The sequence below is a fragment of the Dermacentor andersoni genome, chromosome 4 (assembly GCF_023375885.2).
Source record: "Dermacentor andersoni chromosome 4, qqDerAnde1_hic_scaffold, whole genome shotgun sequence".
NCBI lineage: Eukaryota > Metazoa > Arthropoda > Arachnida > Ixodida > Ixodidae > Dermacentor > Dermacentor andersoni.
In genome coordinates this window covers 195,259,476-195,266,353 of record NC_092817.1, presented here as the reverse complement: position 1 = coordinate 195,266,353, position 6,878 = coordinate 195,259,476, and the positions used below count along the sequence as shown (strand labels likewise).

At 44.0% G+C, this 6,878-nt stretch overlaps 1 long non-coding RNA gene across 1 annotated transcript; it reads left to right on the top strand.

Annotated features, from left to right (window-relative positions):
* The first annotated feature begins 1,556 nt into the window (after positions 1 to 1,556).
* On the top strand, positions 1,557 to 4,079 carry LOC140217191 (uncharacterized). The gene is made up of 2 exons (XR_011893721.1): positions 1,557 to 1,665; positions 3,716 to 4,079. It is a non-coding gene; the product is annotated as an uncharacterized lncRNA (long non-coding RNA).
* The last annotated feature ends 2,799 nt before the right edge of the window (positions 4,080 to 6,878 follow it).

The following is a 6,878-nucleotide window of genomic DNA, read 5'->3' as shown; positions in this document are numbered from 1 at the left end:
CGACGCATATCACAAAGAAGAAAAGCATGGAAAGGCGGGTCTTTCAACCAGACGGAGGTCCGGTTGGCTATTGTGCCCAGCGAAAAGGAGACGAGTCATCGAGAGAAAGAAGGAAAACGGCAAAACAAGTAAGGCACTACACGCGAACCACGAAAACAACCTCTATTTCACGGCCTATTCTTATCTCTGAAACAAACGGAACACGGCCAGAAATGCTGCTGTTGCTGTAATTTTTCGCATCTTCAGTCTTCAAAACGAGTATCCTTTGCTATTGATGTGCAAATGGGCTAATTGGTTGTATTCTTTTTTCTTAAACACGAAGCCGAAAAAGCATCAGTGTTGGCTATGGTGCCACATTATGTGTAAAATTTCAGCCGCATTGAATTTTCACATCGACTTATTCCTGCTTATCCGCAGATGCGTGGAAGTTTATGTACACACTCCTACAAGCCCGTAATTGTCTAACGCGTCGTACGAGTGGAGAATGAACACCTATGGATGATTGGGGAAGCTTTGTGGGTGTGAACGAGCCTGCAATAGTTTAACAATACTACAGTGAAATAAAAAAAATTATGGGGTTTTACGTGCCAAAACCACTTTCTGATTATGAGGCACGCCGTAGTGGGGGACTCCGGAAATTTCGACCCCCTGGGGTTCTTTAACGTGCACTTAAACCTAAGTACATGGGTGTTTTCGCATTTCGCCCTAATCGAAATGCAGCCGCCGTGGCCGGGATTCGATCCCGTGACCTCGTGCTTAGCAGCCCAACACCATAGCCACTAAGCAACCACGGCGGGTCCCACAGTGAAATTCGGATTCCATATGTCCCAGCAGAATTCTCATCTTTTGTACGTGACAGTGTGAGCGCTTCTACAGCGAAGACCACTGCAACTGATTTCCTAGTACAACGAAGGAAGTGGGTATCTCCGACAGCTGATTTGTTACTACACAACAAACACACATAGCGGTGGCGCCGCCGCCTGTACCCCGCAACCGCCGTTGAGCGGCGGTGCATGTAACGGGACCTGGTCGACAAAACAAAGACTGCGCGGAAAGGTTCCTACTTCGCAGCAACTATGTTAGCACCTGATACCCTCTCTCGCACCAGACGAAAATAAAAAAAAAACACCGGCAGCGGACTGCACGGCTGAAAATATCGAAGAGCGGCAGAGACATTCTGAGAGCCACGATGCCATAAGGCAAGCAGCAATTGTACTTAAAAACAAAGGTTACGGCGCTAAGCAGACGAGGACAAAGTGAGACATAAACGGCATATGCGGGCGCCATTACGCGCAAAGATGGGTGCAGAATAACATAAGCGGTGTGCTTCACTCCGTATTTCTCAAAGTGATATAAAATAATGTTTACTTCTGTTTCATAGCGAGTGGTATGGCGTGCGATTTTTTCGACGAAGTGACCTTTATAAGAAATGGTTCCGAGCGCTTCATCGTAAGTACGTTTGACTGTATTACCTTGGCATAGGAGGAGACACTATGTTTTCACGCGCAACCGGAGCGCGGCTTTCCGGGCAGATCTGAGGTAAGTAGTAAGTGAGGCGCTATAAGCGAAGGACGCCTTGGCACTCGCACCACCAAGGCGATACATAATATCGTTGTCTACGTCGGAGAGCGCAGGCACCAGCGTACGTGTCCAGCAAAGCCACAAGTAAGTGCTTGAGAATTTCTTAGTTTCGTGACTATCAGTCTATTTGACGACCACTCAGTGTGCAATTTTAGGCTGAGGAAACTGTATACCTAAAACGGATTCTTTTTCCTTTACCAGGCTATCGAACCTTGCCTTTGACGTTCGCATGCTAATACCAAAAACTACTGCCCCAAATAGGTTATCTTCCTCAATGATTTGTAGGAGGTCATCTTCTGCGTTTCTCAACAGGACAGTATTATCTGCAAACCGTACGCTGCTGAGCTACTTTACGCTGACTATCGGGCCTAAACCTTCGCGATATAGAATGAGGAATATATTGAATCATGAAGCATGCAATGAATATGGTTGCATAGCTGTTTCGTTGCCTTGGCGGCCTTCAAATTCTGTGTTCTGACGCTTTTTTTTTCAAGAATAATTGTAGCAGTGCAATCTCTGTACATATTTCGTTAGATATTCACTCATACTTCATATATTCCTTGAATATGCACTGCTTTTATCGCTCCTTGTCGCTATTACTAATCAAAGACGTGTTAGTTTTCTATGACAGCCATACATAAACGGATGAAATCCACATATTTTTCATATGACTGGTTGAATACATATACGTGTGATCCTTCGTTTTATATTTTGAGCTTATTTTCTGGATTGATTGAAGCCTAGTGCTACCAAGATTAGTTTCAAAACTTTGTTAGTGGATGTTTTGTACAAGAGCAAAAGCAAATGAGCTAAGGGGTGTGTAATCATTTCATTATTTGCTGCATGCTTTCTTAGGAATTATATTAAGTCTGAATTCATCAAAGTCATTTACTTCAGAAAATCTGGAGCTGTAATTCATCACGATAAAGCATGCAGCTTTTTTAATGATTTCTAGATTGCATTTAATGTTGTAAAGTACAAACAGGGACTATGACATATGCCGTATTGTAAAGTTCTGGAACAAACCCGATCAGCTCCCATACGTTAACATTGCCCCATAACTCCGTAACCCCTACCGGAATGCGTTCAGCGCAGCGGGGAATCGAGCCCTCGAGTGCTACGAGTGTTTGTCAACAGCTGCTAAGCTAATATTAAATGCGCACTTTCGTTCACCTGTAGGTAAACCAAAATACTTGTGCAGGTGTTGAGAGTTCGTTGAAACCACAATAAGAAGACGTGCTTTTTAAATTATGTAGCTTGTGTAATCATAAGCTACATGCCACAGGACGCGCGTTTCTTGCCAGAAATCATAAGAAAAATGCAAAATGATTCTAAGGCATCCCTGCAGGTATGGAAAACTAGTTCGTCAGCTTTAGGTGGGTCGATTAGGCGTTGTTTCTTCAGGCGGGCCAGATGGCCGTCAAGCGATGTTTGATATCGACCCCTTCTGATCGTTCTATGGCCTGGAGTTGGAGGAACTTCTGTTTCTCCGCGAGCAAAAAACATGATTTTGCTTTATGCAAGCCTTGGGAATTTGACGGAACTTACTGCGGAAGTTGCGTCTCTTATGCGCCATTGAACGGAATCCATAGTATGATATAAATATCCGTCAATCATAAAAGTGATTCTCCCCTACTTATCTTTAAGTTTATCCTTTCGAACATGGTATAACCTGGGTAAAAAAATGTCACAAATTACTGTATGTAAAACTGCATGTTGTGAAATGCAGCGAAGCCAAAGAGTACTGAAGCAAAGTCGAAAAATTAAAAGGGGTGTCCGAGACGGCAACGTCGTATATTTGCTTGACACTCTAACAGGCAGTTGAACTTTGCCGCGCACAGCATATGGGAAGTGCATGAATGTACAGTCGCGAATGAAAGTGCTTAGACCAATGGTGCCACGAGAAAAATGTTTTTTTCTTCGAAGCCGGAGCCCTGCGCCTCAAATCAATGGTTACAGCCCTCATGTGCATGTTCCATCAATGCGATGCATTGAAGCGATTTCATGTTTCGTAGCTGCACTGGGTGAAATTTAAATTTTTCGCTGGTACCACAGTCTTCAAACTTTTGATCGCGTTTGCAAATGATCATTGTTCGGGCTCGTCCGTTTATAAGGTTTCTCTTTTGATGCTCAGTGTCTTCCACATTCATCTCGCGGGAGGATGATATAGTCATGAAATCACTGAGCAGCAAGTCGGGCTTCCTCATCCTCGTGGTGTTGGCTGCAGTGTTTAGCCTGGCTGCCACCCAGTTCGGCTACGAACGTGAACTGGGATTCGCCTACGGCGGAATCGGCAGAGAACTCGCAAGCTACGGCCGAAGCTTTGGAATACACGGACGTGGACTTTGAGGCTACAGCAGGTTCAGCCACGGAGTCTATGGCTGAGCTTCGAATTACTTCGCTGTCTGTTAATATATGTAGCACTGGCAAGAACGACTTCGTAACTCCATGGAGCACTCGGCTGTAAAGAAATAAATTATCTGTACTGCTATGTTCCCATCCCATTTTTCTTGTTTTACTTCGAATGTGTGATTGTTACACTGAAAATTTGAAGGCGAGCGCTCAAATACCCTTGCTACATGTTTCTCCTAAAGTTGAGATCTTGACTTCCATGGTCGCCTAAAACATACAGCGCACGACGATAACTGAGTTAACAAGTAAAATATCTTGCTTGCCGAGTGAGCTGGTAACAAAGAAATTTATAATGGTCGTATTTTTTAACTGTTCGCGCTAGTATGCATTCATTCAAGTACTTAATTCAAGCGTATGCAAACGAAATATATTTAGGTCATTTGGAAAACGTGACTTTTATTCTACCAGGGGCTTATTAGTCACATATTGTGACGTCTGTAACCTAGCTTTTTAATTTCAACAAAATGATTGGCAATTATGTATAATATGAAATGCAAATTCCCCAAAGAATACTTTAACACAACTGGCACCCCCGAAGCCGAATGCGGAAGATGTGGGTATAGCTATAACCTGCAGCAAATTACCCTTTCGCCTATTTTCATTTCTATTTATCTTATTACTTCTCAGTTTCACATAAGCAAAGCAGTTAAATTTCTTTATCCTTAATTTGGCTTCGTTCTTTGTTGCTTTGTATGATAATTGTGGCTATAACAAAAAAAATTGCTAATCGAAGCCCTTCGTTCTTCTCTCTCACTGCATAGCGAGGGCCCGGAATTAGACAGTATTGATGTCATGAGGCCGCTTACGATGACTTTAAAGCACTCAAATTCGTTAAAGGTAAATTTTGATGCAAGGCGCTGGATGCTTTCCATTTAGGAGCGTCCAGTGACTCAATTTTTGTCTTTTGTCTTGGGTTACGTGATCTTCTAGTGCACCATGGCAATTTTATTATGCACCTTTCGATAACGTTCGCCAGGTCAGCAGGACAATCTTTGCGTGACTTAACAACGGCTGGTCATGTGCGCCTGAAAATTATCTTCGTGAGGTTTAAGTTTGCCGAAATATGCCAAGAAACCCTGTGACATTATGTACATTTATGAGACGCCCGTACAGCTGACATAGTGCGTAGAATGCACAAATCAACACTTTAAGTATTCCATTTGTACAACGCCTTTTCAAAAGCACGTGTTCAGCATCTACGCAGATTTCACGGACTTGCGCCTCGTCGTGAATGTGTCATTTGACATTAAATTACAAACAACCTGCGTGTTAGTAAACAAGAGACATGTGACTTCGCTATCAGGATGCCGCCAGTAAACACTTTGTGATCTAACTGGTCGAGCCACTTCCGTTTGTGGCCGCAATCACGTGCGACTTAGGCAGTTTCCCTATACAAATGTTCGTTTTACTATAGAATCCCACATGACTGTTAGAATCAACCGCTGCGTGGCATACTCATTGGTGGGCCCATCTTTGTACGAGATGATAGCATGAGGATGCCCAGAGGCAAGAGCTGAGGAACATGATGAATTTTACTGTAAGGCATGAAGCGCCGAGACGTTTTTTTACACGAGGGTCAGCAAGGAAATGCCTTTTTAACAGCGCGATCTGTTACAAAGATGTAGGTGTTCTGTCTGGAACACATGTATAGGATATTACTGCATCATTTAAAAATGAAAGTGTGCAACAGCTAGCCTTCAAAACTCCCCGTGTGCCTAGCCTTTCACTCCTTTCCAAAAATGCAGACTGCACAAGGAAACAGCACTGTTGACTGGATAAAAGAGCAAAGAAAACGAGCATCGCCCATTTCTGAGCTGAGCCTTTTGCTCCTCGACGCGGTTATGGAAAACAGTGATTGCGCGTGGCCATGAAGACAGCGGTGTGTTTACATGGTATAAGTGCCGCACGTGGCGGCAGTTTTATTACCACGAACGCGTCACTCAAGGCTGCGATATAGTAGGAAAGTCCGGATAGCAGTTCTCATTTAGAAGTGTGAGCTCACTACCGAATGAGAATGCAGGTGTTGAGAAAGGGACATGGGGCGGACATTTTTCTTACGTCCTAGAGGTCAGAGTGGTTGTGTGAAAGATTCGGTTCATGTCTCCTTTGACGCCGAACTAGTTTGTGTCATTGTACTAACGCGCTGCATACGAATCAGGACAAATTGTCCCTGTTTGCGAAACTCAAATATAGGCAATAACTTCTGCTACCTAGAAGGAAAGGCCGTACACGAGCCTGCATCTTCTATCGTGCACGTGCTGCTTGCATCTGGCTGCATTTATCTCGTGTAATTTAGGGTGTCTTCTTCTCTTTTATGAATAGGTCGTTCCAAGCGGCTCGAAATGTTGAGTGGAGATGCTAGCTGTGAATGTGCGGATAACGCAGAAAAAATAATAAAATCAGTGAATGCATGCATGAAAGAACAAACCGCGGAATGAATGAATGAATAACTGGCTGAATGAATCTCGGTTTAAAAGGATGGCTTTGTGACCCTGCTACGGCTTATGCTGGCGCATGGAAAGATGGGAGAGAGCCTAATGAAAAATAAAGCCGCCGTGACCGGTTCCACAGGTAACAGGTAAAATACCGTAAGCGCCAGCGCATTTGGCCATCCTGCTCATGCGTCACTCACTTGTTCAGCAAGTTTGTGATTCGATACCAGCCTACCAACTGAATTACCAACTTGCAGAAGTTGCCCCACCCTACTTAGCTTTCCAACCAAATTAATCATTTCTGGCAGCCGTTTTGCGACCAACATCGCCGCTAGACCCCTACGACAAGCTGGTCTGAAAGCGCAATAAAGCATGCTCGCCCCTGATTGTGTTCCTTAAAGATAGCATTGCCGTCGCGATGGTTTATTAAGGATAGGCGGCCACTGCTTCCTG